Consider the following 17,125-nt stretch of genomic DNA (forward strand, 5'->3'; position numbering starts at 1 on the left):
AAAATTACTCGTGGTCTGTCCGGTAAGATGGTATTCAAAATGGGGTCCATTTTTAAAACCCCCCAATGCTTATTTAAAATCCCTCTAATTCTTTTATCTTGACAATTAAAAGTAGTAATAAAATTCAGCCCGGTGTTTTCTTTATCTTTATTTTTATACCTCAAAAGGTCTTGGCGATTAGTAGCCAGTGTTTTCTCGCGTGCCTCATCTACTAGATCCTTAGGATAACCTCTTTCACGGAAACGTTTTCCATATAGACTCAATTGCTTTTCTGTGTCCTCTAGATTAGTGCAGTTCCTTTTTATCCTGCAAAATTGCGAATAAGGAATATTGGTTTTCCATTTCATCGCATGTCCACTCTTATAGTGTACGTACGAGTTAGTATCCACTTCCTTAATAAAATTTCTGGTGATTACTTCAGTGCCATCATTAGTTAAAATCAGATCCAAATATTCAATTTCTGTAGGGCCCATCTTGTAAGTAAAAGACAGGTTATAATCATTTTTACCTAAATGAATCATAAAATCTTTAAAACATTCAACAGTTCCATCCCAAATTAAAAGTATGTCATCAATATAACGTTTATATACGATAATGTGTTCAAGGTAGGGATTGTTATGATACACATTCCTATGTTCCCAGCTTCCCATGTGCAAGTTGGCGAAGCTGGGCGCGAAAACAGTGCCCATGGCTGTTCCGCATATTTGTAAATAAAAATTTTCTAAAAATGTAAAATAATTGTTTAAGAATAAACTTAATGAATGTGCATATCAATTCTCTATGATTTTCATCCAAAGACTCATCATTGTTTAAAAATTCCCTACATGAATCTATCCCTTTCTCATGCAATATAGAAGTATACAGGGATTGTACGTCAATCGTTACCCAAAAATACTCTTGTTTCCATTCAAAATTTTCCAAAAATTGTAATAATGAGGTAGTGTCCTTGACGTATGATCTTAACTCTGGGACATATTTTTTCAAAAAAATTTCGACATATTGTGACAAATTACTGGTTAGTGATTCAATGCCTGCCACTATGGGCCTACCAGGAGGATCTTTCAACTGTTTATGTATTTTAGGTAAAAAATGGGTATGGTGGGATGGTTTATAATTAAAAATTGGTATTCATCTTTGGTTAAAATTCCCTCATGTAAAGCTACAATTAATATGGATCTGAGTTCCTCAACAAAGTCCTCAGTCCCCTAACAGACGATACGCTTCTTTTTCGTAGTCTGTGCGGTTGAGTATCACCAGACCCCCACCTTTGTCAGCTTGACGTATGACAAGATCTTTATTACCCTTTAAGTCCTTTAGAGCTTTCTTCTCAAAGTTTGATAAATTAGTTTCAGTGCCAGGTTTAAGGGATTCAAAATCCTTTTTTACTAGTTCGTAAAATACCTCAATTTGATTACTTCTAGATTCAAGTGGGTAATACTTTGATTGTGGTTTGAGACCTGATTTGGATACTAATTCTGGATTTTCCTTATGGCTTATGGCCTTTCTCTGAAAATGTCTTTTCAGGGTAAGTTTCCTTATATATTTATTCAAATCTGTGAAGGCTTCAAAATTATCCATCTGAGAAGTGGGGGCAAAAGAAAGTCCTTTAGATAATAGGGCAGTTTCCGCAGAGGTTAAATTATGATTTGATAAATTGAAAATCCCCTCATCGCCCATTTTTAGGGTGTCTAATTTCTTATGTTTCTTCTTTTTTTGTATTCGCTTAAGGCCCCCCCTTCTTCCTCTTCGAGTCTTCTTTTTAGTGGTGAGGCTCTCTGTACTACTTCTTTGACATAGGGGTCCTTCCGGATTCTCTGATCTGAGGCTGCTGGGGATAAAAAATCCTCCACATCCGTTTCAGAATTAAGTCTATTCAGGGCTGAGTATCTATTCCGGGTCTCAAAGTTGACTTTTTTAGGTGTCCTTGGTTTTCTATAGTGATCTTTCTCCTTGAAATATCTTTGTTTCGGTGGGACAAACCGCCAGTTAGAGTCCCTCTGATTAGAATTACCATTTTTCTCATATTCATCTGGTTCCCGTGAGCCATTCCATTTCTTTACTCTATTATTCATATAGTCAGTTTTGTCCCGCAAATACTTCCGTTCCTTCAAGGATACGACTTCGTCCTCTATCCTTTCAAGTTTCTTTACTAGTACCACTTCATTAGCTTTATAGTCCTCTTTCCCTTTATAAGGCTCCATGGCTAATTCCTCTTTTCTTATGTCTTCCTCCAATGAAATTAGATCTCTCTTCTTCTCTTCAATAATTAAATTCATGAGTTTTAAGGAACATTCATGTAATATAGTGTTCCAATCTTTCATAAATTGGTCATTCTGTACTTTAAAAGTGGGTTGTTTAAATACCCTCAATCCACGTGGCACTCTATTGACTTTTATATATTGCTCCAAGCTAGCTATATCCCACCAGGCTTTCAACTCCCTCGTGAATAATTTTTCTATATTCCAAAATTTATCGTCCAAACCCTCACTGATCCGTGGTATTGGTTCATTACTTTCACTAAAAAATTTTTGACACATGTCTCCTCTTCTTGAACCCCCTATTTGTGCTCTAAGGGTACTCATATCTTTGAGGTGCTTAGAGAGGTTGCAGCCTGATACCCAGATGAACAAATAATTTAAAGAAAAATGGTGGTATTGGCGCTACTATTTATCTATATATATCTTTATCTATATATATCATGTCCCTCCTAAAGCTGACTCGAGTATAAGCCCACTTTTTCAGCACTTTTTTGTGTGCTGAAAAAGCCACCTCGGCTTATACTCGAGTCAGCTTTAGGAGGGACACGGAGAGCACAGCGCGCGGCTCTCCTGTGTCCCTCCTGCATCTCTGGCGGCAGCGGCGTGTGTGTGTTAAAGGAAGTGCATGAACACGCCGCTGCCGCCGGAGACGCAGGAGGGACACAGGAGAGCCGAGCGCTGCGCTCTCCGTGTCCCTCCTTCAGAAGACAGCACGGGAGCGATGGAGGGTAAGTATCTAGCACTGTGGGGCACATCTGGCACTATGAGGTCTGTGTACGGGTAGAGCTGCGTTTCCCACCCTAGGCTTATACTCGGTCAATAAGTTTTCCCAGGTTTTTGTGGTAAAATTAGGTGCCTCGGCTTATATTCGGTCGACATATACTCGAGTACATACGATATATATATAAATATATATATATATATAATTTATTTTTTTAATGGTGTATTACTTTTTGTCCCAAATTATTTTAATAAATTTAATTTGTGCAAGTCACTTATGCCTGAAACTATAGCATAACAACTGTGTCCCCTTTAAATATGTCTAGGAATTTCCATTTTGAGGCGATTCAATTAAGTACAACGTTCCATCTGTACATATTGGAGGCGATTCAATTGTTTTAGCTTGCCTAGTTGCCCCATATCGCTTGTTACTTTAAACGGGGCTGTATGCAATTGTTTATTCGGTGCTATGTAGCAATTCCATTTTCGCGTTGATTGTGCCCAAATAGAGTTAAGCAGTGTAAAGCAGCTACACCTCTCTAAACTATTGGGGAAAAAGTAAGGCCCACGAAACAACTGAATTGACCCCCCTCTCCCCCGCATAGTGTGTTATTAGGAGGGAAAACTCACTCGCACCTCTGTGGTTTAAGCGAACGCAAGCAAGGTTATCCTACCCATATAAGTTGTTATAGTAGCATGCAAGGTTCCATTAGAACTGCATCGCTAATTGAATCCTCGTTTATTTGCATGAATATTTGGATGTGTTTTAAACAGGCAGGAAATGTATTTTTGGGGGGAGTCCAACCCACTTTCTGCATCTATTGTTAAAATGCGCTATAGTGAAACTAACTTTCTCTGGAAGAAAATCGCATCTAGTAGAGATTATCGCCTTGTGCAGACAAACACCTTTGTTTTATTAATGATATTGCTTTATTAAAATCCTATTTGAATGTTTGTTCCTTAGACATTTAGATGACACTCGTGCATAAAGCAATTCTCATCCATTATTGAAGAGACCAGTACGCAAGCTGGTTTTGCTAGATGTGTAAAGTATATTCCATGTTTGTTTTCCCATTAAAAATGTTAACTAGTTCACCATGAGTTGTTCAGTAATAGTGGAGTGTGAGGAGTCCGTTTGAACTGACATTCGTTGTATTTGTAAAATCAAATAGCTAGCGAGTGAGTAGTTAATTGCGTATTTCAGCAGCAATAGAGGAACAGGAAACACACCGAAACTGGCTGCACTTCAAACCATTTCCTATGGCGCTGTGAAAGGATCGCAGACCTCTCATCAGTTTCCAAATCGTGTATAATAAGCTTCACTGGATACGACTAGTTTCTTTTAACCCATAAATCCCTTACTGAAAAGGGATTTGGTGTTTGCCACTTTTTAATAGAGAACAAAACACCATAACCCAAGAAAAAAAAAGTAGACACATTGTTTCACAGACACAAACTTTATTTGCAGATTCTTAATTGGGCTATGTAGACACCACACCTTCGCCCACATTACCTTAATACCTGAGCGCCGCACCAGTAGACACTGGTGCTATATTAATCGGAGGGTGAGTTCCTCTGCTGTTGTGGACTGCAACTCTCCTGTACTAAATTTTTATACATTTTTATATAATATTTATTATTCACTCTCTCTTTGTGTTTCGGGGTACACCTCAACTGTTCGCTGGAGGTAACTGAGGGTTTTTTTCCTCTGGTTTTTTTTTTTTTTTTTATAAATCGGGTAATTTATTAAGATTTTTGTACAATACAGAACAAAAAATAACAATATTAACATTAAGATGCCATCAATAAAAAGCAATATAAAAAAAGTAAGTCTGTCTGCGCGTTTCCCCCCCCCTCAACACACAGTAATGCCACATCAGGTACCTGCAAGCAATTGCTTCTCGAAAACAAATGCAGTCAACAATATATTAGTGAGAGGAAAACAAATGTGATATGGTACCATCCGAAATGCTGTATATCATGCCATATATCATGGATTTGGTAGAGGCAGAGTCCCATCATCCCTACCCAGTCTAGAACTACACCATATATCCCATTTCTCAGAAAACTTAGAGGCTGAGCCACGTGCTTTGAACATATGCCGTTCATGCTGGGCCACAACATTAACCAATGCCCTTCACTAATGTATATTAGGGGAATCCGCAGAGAACCAGACCCTCGCTATAACAACCTTAGCTAAAGTAGTAAGGCAATGGACATATCTGTATATCGTGACTGAGTGTGTCTCCTCAAGATCAAGACTAAATAAACAAATCTTTGGAGTCATCAGGAAGTAAAGGAGTAGTCAATAACACATCACCCTATACGCCAACCCAAAGTTAATTAACCGAGGGACAGTCCCATACCATATGCCAGAACCCTGCGTTGTCAGCCCAACATTTGGGACAATGGGAATTATCTCTAAGTCCAGCTCTCTGCATAGACACAGGCGTAGACTCTATGAATAATATAAAAAAATACTTGCCAGAATTTAATACATGGAGTAGTGTATTTAATAGATCCTAAAACTCCAATGCTCTTCAGACACGGGTCCCAGATCCATTTCCCATTTCAGTCTAAGGCCGTTCAATTGGTCTGGATTTTATTTGTCATTAATAGCAGCATATGTAGAAGAGACTTTACCCTTCGAGACCAAATTAAGTAATAACACCTTAACTGGGGAATCTGAGATCACCGGGGATCTTTGAGGGAATTGGGCTTGTATGGCATGGCGTATTTGGAAGTATCTAAACAAAGCAGTATTAGGGATATTAAATTCTTCCTTTAGCTGTTGAAAGGACTTGAGTATTCCCCCACAATACAGTTGACCCACCGATAACACTCCCTTCGTGATTCAAATGTTATCCAGTGACAGTTGGAATAATTCAGAGTATGCATTGTTAAACCAAAGAGGTGTGCTGCCATAATGATCTGACCAGCCATAAAGCGTATGAGCAAAACGCCAGACCAGACCTGACGAAGCAAATGGGGCAACCCAGCTACCGACTGACCAGAGAGCAGAAAGTGTAAAGGAGAAAAGGAAAAAGAGGAGGAGGACCCAACCCGCTCGGCCAAGAATCCTGCCATAGTCAAGTCCACGTTATCCGTAGTCCAACTAGATCATGGGTCTGCAAACTCGGTCCTCATTACCTCGCACAGTGCATGTTTTGCTGGTCTCCTCACAGAATCACAAGTGAAATAATTAACTCCACCTGCGGACCTTTTAAATTGTGTCTGTGAGTAATTAATACACCTGTGCACCTGCTGGGTTACCTGCCAAACATGCACTGTGTGGGTTAATGAGGACAGAGTTTGCAGACCTATGAACTAGATAGATGAGTCAATTGTGCAGCTATATAATAAAATCTAAGATTAGGAAGGCCCAAACCTCCGGACAGCTGAGACTTCTATAAAGTCTTAATGGAGGTTCTAACCGGTTTGTTGCCCCAAATAAAGGACGATAGAATACACTCTATCCCGCTAAATATTTTCTATGGAATATAGACTGGGGAGTTTTGCAAGATGTATAGAAATTTAGGCTGAGTGGCCATTTTAAACAAATGAATGTGTCCAAGAACAGATAAAGGCAATTTTTTCCAGGCATGAGCGTTTTCTTTAACTTCAACACTATGGGATCTATATTTGAGCTACATAATCTGAAGCCCGGGGCGTGATCCAGATACCAAGGTAGTTGAACTGCAGTCTCCATTGAAGAGGGTGAGCCACATGCTCATCGTCAGGGATACAGCCTGAAATAGGGAAAATATTGGACTTGTCCTAATTAATCGACAGACCAGAAAAAATAAAAAATGCTAAACTCTTTAACTATCTGGAACATCGCCTGCAGGGATCCCACTGAGTCTTGTAAAAAGAGGAGCATATTGTCCACATACAGAGCCACAACATCCATAGTCTCCCCAACCCTAAGTTCCCGAATCTAGCCAGGGGTTCAATACCTATAGCAAACCGTGCTGGCGACTAGGGGCATCCCTGCCAGGTCCCCCTCGTCAGCGTTAATGTGGCTGAAGTAAATCCATTTACAGACACTCGAGCCATTGGGGAGGAATATAATATTTGAAGAAGGCTAATAAACCATGGCCCGAAAACTAATTTTTGAAGTACACCCATTCCACAGAGTCAAAGGCCTTGGCAGCGTCAAGAGACACCACCACTGCCCCCAACACTATTAAATCATACCTCTGCAGGTGGCAGAACAGTCTATGCAGATTTTGGGTAATAGATTTACCCGGCATAAACCCTGTCTGATCAGGGTGAATAATAGACGTAGTAACAGAATTCAGATGAGTCGCCAAAACCTTTGCCAAAACTTTAACGTCTGTGGTCAAAAGGGAAATGGGCCTGTAAGAGTCCAGTACAGTGGGGTCTTCACCTGGCTTAACCAAAACAATAATATTGGCTTCTGACATAGAATGAGAAAGATTTCCCCATTCGAAAAGTGAATTAATTCCAACAGATATGGAATGAAGAACTCTTTAAATGTTTTGTATACCTCCACAGGGAGTCCATCACACTCAGGGGCTTTTGAAGTAGGGAGAGATAAGACTGCTGTCTCTATATCCTCCAAAGTGAATGGAGCATCTAAGACTGCAGCATCTTCCTGAGATAAACATGGCAGCTCAATCCGAGCCAGATATTCCCCAGGCTGCTCAACAGAATAGGAGACCCGGGAGGCATATAAGGAGGAATAGTAGTCACGGAAAGCTGCTGCCACATCCGCTCCAGAACAACATTACTGGTCACTAGAGTTGCGCGCACACTGGACGATATTACTGCTAGAAGCTTCATGAGCTAAAATAGGCCAAATGGTTACCAGCCATCTTCGCCTGGAAGTATTGCTCATGCCTAGGGAAAAGGAGCCTGTGCCTAGATTTCTTGAACAAATAATCCGACCACTCCTGTGCATCTTGCCATAGTATTCAATCAGATTGTAGCTTTGTAACAATATATTGAGCCTTTAGCCACTGACATAACATTTCTAAACAAACTTCTTCTCAACGTCTAAATATCTTAAGTTCAGAGTTTCTTTTAATAAATGAACCGCGCATGAAGGCCTTAAAAGCATCATGTTTAATGGCTGGGTCTAAGTATGTTGAATTGTCCGTTTGGAACCCCTCCCAGGATGGAACCAAGTCTGAGCCTGCCCCCAACAAAGTTAACCAGAAAGGATTAAGTTTCCACATTTCTCCGGCAGGGTCCACAGGTTATCCACAGGATAACAATGGGATATGATGGAGCGACGGCGGATTGGCACCAAACGATCACAAGCTTTCAGTCCTCCCAGGATGCAACGGGCCCATCCACTGGCTCAGGCAAATCATTTTTTTTGTTTGGTGCGGCAGGAGCCGGACCATGGTCACAGGGTTGCTGCTGTTTGGCAGCCCTAAGCTTTATTAATTTATTTTTATAGTCTTACTGTGTTTTTTGAGTGATCTTTCCTAACCGCGTCTTACACGCATATTGGAAAGAGTCGATCCAACAACTCTCCGCCAGGTCGCAACAACGCTTACCCACGGTAAAAGTGCCGTCTCGACGTGTGTCTGTGTCTGATATACTAGCAGGTCCAGCAGACGTTACCAGGCTGTGGCCGGAGCACGGGGAGAAGGTAAGGCATTGGTTCCACTTAGAAGAGGAATAATGGACACAGCCGCACTGTATTGGGAGGAGACTACCAAACAGTAGCTGGCGCGCCACCACCACGGGTGCTCCAGCGCTAGGCCTTAGGGATAAGGCACCAGGAATAGTATGAGGCTGCGATCCCTAGGGTTGATGTCAGCGGTGGGGAGTCAGACGCTCTCCTGGTCGCCCCTCCCCCCAGTTAATGACCAGTTTCCGCCGGTCTCCCGCCATGAACTGATTGCCTCACTTCCGTCTCAGACGCTACCACGAGGGGTCTCGGTCGCAGCATAGGCCGCTGCGTCTGTGTATACTAAGTGCTACCGCTAGGAGACCGGGTCGCAGTACAGGGGTCTGTATGACCGGTGCGTCTGCATGCACAGTGCGTCTGTGTTCACTAAAAGTTCCCGGAGCGGCAGTGTACACTAGTAGTCTGGATCCTCTCAGCGTTCGCTAACGTATTGCTCTAACTTGGAAATGGGGTGAGTCTCCCTGTATCCCACTCTACTGAGTACGGGTTATATAGCACTACATTTCTATCTACTTTTCTCTAACGTCCTAGTGGATGCTGGGGACTCCGTAAGGACCATGGGGAATAGACTGGCTCCGCAGGAGACATGGGCACTTTAAGAAAGAATTTGGATTCTGGTGTGCTCTGGCTCCTCCCTCTATGTCCCTCCTCCAGACCTCAGTTTGAATGGTGCTGTTTAGTGAGCTCTTCTGAGCTTGCTATAAGAAAGTATTTTGTTAGTTTTTTTTATTTTCAGGGAGCTCTGCTGGCAACAGACTCCTTGCATCGTGGGACTGAGGGGAGAGAAGCAGCCCTACTCTCTGCAGATAGGTCCTGCTTCTTAGGCTACTGGACACCATTCGCTCCAGAGGGATCGTACACAGGATCTCACCCTTTGTCGTCCGATCTCGGAGCCGCGCCGCCGTCCCCCTCGCAGAGCCGGAAGATAGAAGCCGGGTGAAAGAAGCTAGAAGACTTCGAAATCGGCGGCAGAAGACTCCAGTCTTCACTGAGGTAGCGCACAGCACTGCAGCTGTGCGCCATTGCTCCCACACTACACCCACATACTCCGGTCACTGTAAGGGTGCAGGGCTCAGGGGGGGGCGCCCTGGGCAGCAATTAGAACCTCTTGGCAAAAGTTGGACATATATACAGTTGGGCACTGTATATATGTTTGAGCCCCCGCCATAATATTGTACATAAACGCGGGACAGAAGCCCGCCGCTGAGGGGGCAGGGCTTCTTCCTCAGCACTCACCAGCGCCATTTTTTCTCCACAGCTCTGCTGAGAGGAAGCTCCCCAGCCTCCCCCCTGCAGATACACGGTAGAAGAGGGTAAAAAAGAGGGGGGGCACATAATTAGGCGCAAAAATCATTATTACAGCGACTACTGGGTTAACACTAAGTTACTGTGTGATTCCTGGGTTATATAGCGCTGGGGTGTGTGCTGGCATACTCTCTCTGTCTCTACAAAGGGCCTTGTGGGGGAACTGTCTTCAAAAAGAGCATTCCCTGTGTGTGGTGTGTGTCGGTACGCTTGTGTCGACATGTTTGACGAGGAAGGCTATGTGGAAACAGAGCGGGAGCAAATGAATGTGGTGTCTCCGCCGACACCTGATTGGATGGATATGTGGAAGGTTTTAAATGATAATGTTAATTCCTTGCATAAAAGGTTGGATAAAGCTGAAACCTTAGGACAGTCAGGGTCTCAGCCCATGCCTGATCCTATGTCGCAGAGGCCGTCAGGGTCTCAGAAGCGCCCACTATCCCAAATTGTTGACACAGGTACCGACATGGACTCTGACTCCAGTGTCGATTACGATGATGCAAAGTTACAGCCAAAATTGGCTAAATCCATCCGTTATATGATTATAGCAATTAAGGATGTGTTGCACATCACAGAGGAAACCCCAGTCCCAGACAAGAGGGTTCATATGTATGGGGAAAAAAGGCAGGTGGTGACCTTTCCCCCTTCACACGAGCTAAATGAGTTATGTGAAAAGGCTTGGGAATCTCCATATAAAAAACTGCAGATTTCCAAACTGATGCTTATGGCGTATCCTTTCCCGCCAACGGACAGGTTACGCTGGGAATCCTCCCCTAGGGTGGACAAAGCTTTAACACGCTTATCCAAGAGGGTAGCCCTGCCGTCACAGGATACGGCCACCATAAAAGATGCTGCGGATAGAAAGCAGGAGGGTACCCTGAAGTCCATTTATACACATTCAGGTACCTTACTAAGACCGGCAATTGCGTCGGCCTGGGTGTGTAGCGCTGTAGCAGCATGGACGGATACCTTATCTGAGGAACTTGATACCTTAGACAAGGATACTATATTAATGACCCTGGGGCATATAAAAGACGCTGTTCTATATATGACAGATGCTCAAAGAGACATTAGCCTACTGGGCTCTAGAATAAATGCAATGTCGATTCTGCCAGAAGGGTCCTGTGGACTCTGCAATGGACAGGTGATGCCGACTCAAAAAGGCATATGGAGGTTTTACCTTACAAGGGTGAGGAATTGTTTGGGGAGGGTCTCTCGGACCTGGTCTCCACAGCTACTGCTGGAAAGTCAAATTTTTTGCCATATGTTTCCCCACAACCTAAGAAAGCACCGAATTACCAAATGCAGTCCTTTCGATCACAAAAAGGCAAAAAAGTCAGATGTGCGTCCTTTCTTGGCAGAGGAAGGAAGCTGCACAACACAGCTAGTTCCCAGGAACAGAAGTCCTCCCCGGCTTCCACTAAATCCACCACATGACGCTGGGGCTCCACAGGCAGAGCTAGGCCCGGTGGGGGCGCGTCTCCGAAATTTCAGCCACAAGTGGGTTCACTCCCAGGTGGATCCCTGGGCGATAGAGATTGTGTCTCAGGGTTACAAGCTGGAATTCGAAGAGATGCCCCCTCACAGATACCTCAAATCGGCCTTGCCAGCTTCCCTCTTAGAGAGGGAAATAGTGTTAGCTGCAATTCACAAATTGTATCTTCAGCAGGTGGTGGTCAAGGTTCCCCTCCTTCAACAAGGAAAGGGTTATTATTCGACCATGTTTGTGGTACCGAAACCGGACGATTCGGTCAGACCCATATTGAATTTAAAATCCCTGAACGTATACCTGGAAAGGTTCAAGTTCAAGATGGAATCGCTCAGAGCGGTCATCGCAAGCCTGGAAGGGGGGGATTTTATGGTGTCTCTGGACATAAAGGATGCATACCTTCATGTCCCCATTTATCCACCTCATCAGACGTACCTCAGATTTGTGGTACGGGATTGTCATTACCAATTTCAGACGTTGCCGTTTGGTCTCTCCACGGCACCGAGAATATTTACCAAGGTAATATCGGAAATGATGGTACTCCTGCGGAAGCAAGGGGTCACAATTATCCCATACTTGGACGATCTCCTCATAAAGGCGAGGTCCAGAGAGCAGTTGCTGATCAGCGTAGCACGCTCTCGGGAAGTGTTACAACAGCACGGCTGGATTCTAAATATTCCAAAGTCGCAGTTGATTCCTACGACTCGTCTGCCTTTCCTGGGCATGATTCTGGACACAGACCAGAAGAGGGTATATCTCCCGATGAAGAAGGCTCAGGAGCTCATGACACTGGTCAGAGACCTATTAAAACCAAAACAGGTGTCGGTGCATCGCTGCACGCGAGTCCTGGGAAAGATGGTGGCATCATACGAGGCCATTCCCTTCAGCAGGTTCCATGCGAGGACCTTTCAATGGGATCTGTTGGACAAGTGGTCCGGATCACATCTTCAGATGCATCGGTTGATCACCCTATCCCTCAGGGCCAGGGTGTCTCTCCTGTGGTGGCTGCAGAGTGCTCACCTTCTCGAAGGTCGCAGATTCGGCATTCAGAACTGGGTCCTGGTGACCACGGATGCAAGCCTCCGAGGGTGGGGGGCAGTCACACACGGAAGAAATTTCCAAGGGCTGTGGTCAAGTCAGGAAACTTGCCTTCACATCAACATCCTGGAACTAAGGGCCATATACAACGCCCTACGTCAAGCGGAGTCCCTGCTTCGCGACCAACCGGTTCTGATTTAGTCAGACAACATCACCGCAGTGGCTCATGTAAACCGCCAAGGCGGCACAAGGAGCAGGGTGGCGATGGTAGAAGCCACCAGAATTCTTCGCTGGGCGGAGAATCACATAAGCGCACTGTCAGCAGTGTTCATTCCGGGAGTGGACAACTGGGAAGCAGACTTCCTCAGCAGGCACGACCTCCACCCGGGAGAGTGGGGACTTCATCAAGAAGTCTTCACACAGATTGCAAGTCGGTGGGAACTGCCACAGGTGGACATGATGGCATCCTGCCTCAACAAAAAGCTACAGAGATATTGCGCCAGGTCAAGAGACCCTCAGGCGATAGCTGTGGACGCACTGGTGACACCGTGGGTGTTCCAGTCGGTCTATGTATTTCCTCCTCTTCCTCTCATACACAGGGTGCTGAGAATCATAAGAAAAAGAGGAGTGAGAGCAATACTCATTGTTCCGGATTGGCCAAGAAGGACTTGGTATCCAGATCTGCAAGAGATGCTCACAGAGGAACCGTGGCCTCTGCCTCTAAGACAGGACTTTTTGTAACAGGGGCCCTGTCTGTTCCAAGACTTACCGCGGCTGCGTTTGACGGCATGGCGGTTGAACGCCGGATCCTAGCAGAAAAAGGCATTCCGGATGAAGTTATTCCTACGCTGATAAAGGCTAGGAAGGACGTGACGGCTCAACATTATCACCGTATATGGCGAAAATATGTGGCTTGGTGTGTGGCCAGGAATGCCCCTACGGAGGAATTCCAGCTGGGCCGTTTCCTTCACTTCCTACAGTCGGGAGTGACCTTGGGCCTTAAATTGGGTTCCATTAAGGTTCAGATTTCGGCCTTATCCATTTTCTTTCAAAAGGAACTGGCTTCTCTGCCTGAAGTTCAGATGTTTGTAAAGGGAGTGCTGCATATTCAGCCCCCTTTTGTGCCTCCAGTGGCACTTTGGGATCTTAACGTGGTGTTGAGTTTCCTGAAATCACACTGGTTTGAACCACTCAAAACAATGGAATTGAAATATCTCACGTGGAAGGTGGTCATGCTATTAGCCTTGGCTTCGGCTAGGCGTTTGTCAGAATTGGCGGCTTTGTCACATAAAAGCCCTTATCTGGTTTTCCATGCGGATAGAGCAGAATTGCGGACCCGCCCACAATTTCTGCCGAATGTGGTTTCATCCTTTCATATAAACCAACCTATTGTGGTGCCTGTGGCTACTACTGACTTGGAGGATTCCGAGTCACTGGATGTGGTCAGGGCTTTGAAGGTTTATGTAGCCAGAACGGCTAAGGTCAGGAAAACAGATTCTTTGTTTATCCTGTATGCTTCCAACAAGCTTGGGGCGCCTGCTTCAAAGCAAACGATTGCTCGCTGGATCTGTATCACGATTCAGCAGGCTCATTCTGCGGCTGGGTTGCCGCTGCCTAAATCAGTTAAGGCCCATTCCACAAGGAAGGTGGGCTCTTCTTGGGCGGCTGCCCGAGGGGTCTTGGCATTACAGCTTTGCCGAGCGGCTACTTGGTCAGGTTCAAACACCTTTGCAAAGTTCTACAAGTTTGATACCCTGGCTGAGGAGGACCTTGTGTTTGCTCATTCGGTGCTGCAGAGTCATCTGCACTCTCCCGCCCGTTTGGGAGCTTTGGTATAATCCCCATGGTCCTTACGGAGTCCCCAGCATCCACTAGGACGTTAGAGAAAATAAGATTTTACTTACCGGTAAATCTATTTCTCGTAGTCCGTAGTGGATGCTGGGCGCCCGTCCCAAGTGCGGACTACTCCTGCAATGCTTGTATATAGTTATTGCTTAAATAAGGGTTATGTTATAGTTGCATCAGGGTTGATCTGATGCTCTGTTGTTGTTCATACTGTTAACTGGGTAAAGTTATCACAAGTTATACGGTGTGATTGGTGTGGCTGGTATGAGTCTTACCCTGGATTCCCAAAATCCTTTCCTTGTACTGTCAGCTCTTCCGGGCACAGTTTCTCTAACTGAGGTCTGGAGGAGGGACATAGAGGGAGGAGCCAGAGCACACCAGAATCCAAATTCTTAAAGTGCCCATGTCTCCTGCGGAGCCCGTCTATTCCCCATGGTCCTTACGGAGTCCCCAGCATCCACTACGGACTACGAGAAATAGATTTACCGGTAAGTAAAATCTTATTTTGTCAGTATGAATAGTTAAGTTTAGTGCCTATTTCATATGAGTCTCTATACATTACTGTGGTTTTCTTTGCAATGCGTCTGAATACGTTAAATATCTGTATAGAACAGAATTCAGTTTTATGTACTCCTACATACTTTGAAATGTGTTTGTAGTTGATAATATGCTCATATGACTAATACATAACGTGACTGACTGCTAGTGTGATTGCTGACTTTATATATGTTTGTCAGTGGTTTCTTCTGAGCCTCAATGCCGGTACATGGGTTGGGGTCAGATTGATATTACTTTAAATATAGTAAAGTGATTACAGTCACAATTTGTGTAGTACTCTGTGAAAAGCTGATAATTTATCATGTTTAAGAGCGGCAAAGGTGACGAGGTTACATTAACAGTAACACCAACACTCATAACATGTTTGTCCTGTAAAATGGGATTGCCCCCTCAGGATCTGGCACATGATGGGTTATGTGCAAATTGTTTTTGCGTTTCAGCAGATTGCAAGGCAGATCCCTGTTCATCGGCAGGTAGATCCACCTTGCGCTATGTTTGTGCAGACTTTGTCCAGTATAGCTGAACGGGTAGTCCCTACAGCTTCAATCTCAGGAGTAGGGTACACTATTGACCCATACATGCAGCTTCCTTCTTTCGGTATAGCCCCAACAGCTTCTCCAAGTAAACAAGCTGATAAACCGAGGGTAAATATATCATCAAATTCACAGGCTACACAAGATGATACATCAGATGATGATCGCTCTATACACTCTGCTTCAGCATATTAAGAACAGGTAGAAGGTATCGGCTCAGAAGAGAGAGCTGAATTAATTGGAGCAATGAAGGCTATTCTGTCCCTAGAGGATTCAGCAGAGCCGGTGTTAAAAACCAAGGCACCTGTGTTTAAATGTCCCAAAACAGTGGGGGTTGAGTTTCCAGGGTCAGATCAGCTGACGGAAATCATGGAGGAAGCTTGGGCTACACCCAATAAAAAATATAGAATTCCAAAAAAATGGGATTCCCATTACCCTTTTCCAACTGGGGACTGTTTAAAAAGAGAAGTGCCTCCTAAGGTAGGTACGCACGTCATTCGATTAGTGCGAAAATCTATATTGCCTTTACCGTCAACATCATTAAATGATGTCACAGACAGAAGAGTGGATGGGTTTTTGAATACCATATTTTCTCTGTCAGGGGCAGTCATAAGGCCAGCTATGGCTTCAGCTTGGATGGCAGAGGCGGTAGCTGAATGGGCTGACGTACTGGAAGACGGGCTTACGGCACCTACTAGGGAGCAGGAATCCCATATAGCTCACATGAAGCAAGCTGCGGTATTCTTAGAAGAAGCGGCAATAGATATATGGGTACTATTGCTTCCAAGGCATCAGCCTTAACGGTAGCGGCTCGCAGAGGAATTTGGCTATGTACATGGAAAGCTGATTCAGAATCTAAGAAGGTTCTGGAATCTTTGCCTTTTGTTGGGAATATTCTGTTTGGTAAGGAATTGACAGATGATCAGATTTCCTGCAAATTATAACCGCAGGCCTAGGGGTTCGGTTTTTTGGCCATTTCGGTGGCAAGGAAAAACAAAAGGAAAAAGTTTTTCTAAGCAGCCCCAATACAGTAAGTTTGGTAAGGCAAAGAAGCAATGGGCCACAAGAGGGTCAGCTCCCAAACCAGAACATAATCCTGATGGTGCCGGCCTCCGCCTGGGGGACCCCAGGGTAGGGGGCCGACTTCTTCAGTTTGCACACATATGGCAGCAGTCAACAACAGATGCTTGGGTGCAAGAAGCGGTATCTCTGGGTTATGTTTTCCCTTTCAAGAAGCAGCCTCCTCGAAGGTTCTTCTGCACCAATCCGTCTCGTATAGAGGCGAAGGCCTGTGCCCTGCAAGAAGCAGTTCAGAAATTGCTTCAGTCAGGAGTAATTATTCCAGTACCCCCTGCACAACGGGGACAGGGCTTTTACTCCAACCTGTTTTTGGTTCAGAAGGCAAATGGGTCATTCCGGCCAATTCTTAATCTCAACATGTTAAACAAATAAATTTGGGTACCACGTTTCCACATGGAGACGTTACGCTCCATAGTTTTGGCCATGGAACCAGGGGATTACATGGTGTCTCTGGATATACAGGACGCTTACCTGCATGTTCCTATAGCATTGTCTCATCAGTGTTACCTCAGGTCCGCCATCCTCCAACAACATTTTCATTTCCAGGCCTTACCCTCTGGGTTAGCCACAGCCCCCAGAGTATTTACCAAAGATTATAGTGGTTATGGCAGCTTATCTCCACAGGAAGGGGATA

At 44.6% G+C, this 17,125-nt stretch overlaps 1 protein-coding gene across 2 annotated transcripts in view; it reads left to right on the top strand.

Moving 5' to 3' along the window:
* MAP3K2 (mitogen-activated protein kinase kinase kinase 2) overlaps nt 1-17,125 on the top strand; it is a 261,008-nt gene that overhangs the window by 134,179 nt on the left and 109,704 nt on the right. The window lies entirely within an intron of this gene.

The sequence above is a fragment of the Pseudophryne corroboree genome, chromosome 7 (assembly GCF_028390025.1).
Source record: "Pseudophryne corroboree isolate aPseCor3 chromosome 7, aPseCor3.hap2, whole genome shotgun sequence".
NCBI classification, from domain to species: domain Eukaryota; kingdom Metazoa; phylum Chordata; class Amphibia; order Anura; family Myobatrachidae; genus Pseudophryne; species Pseudophryne corroboree.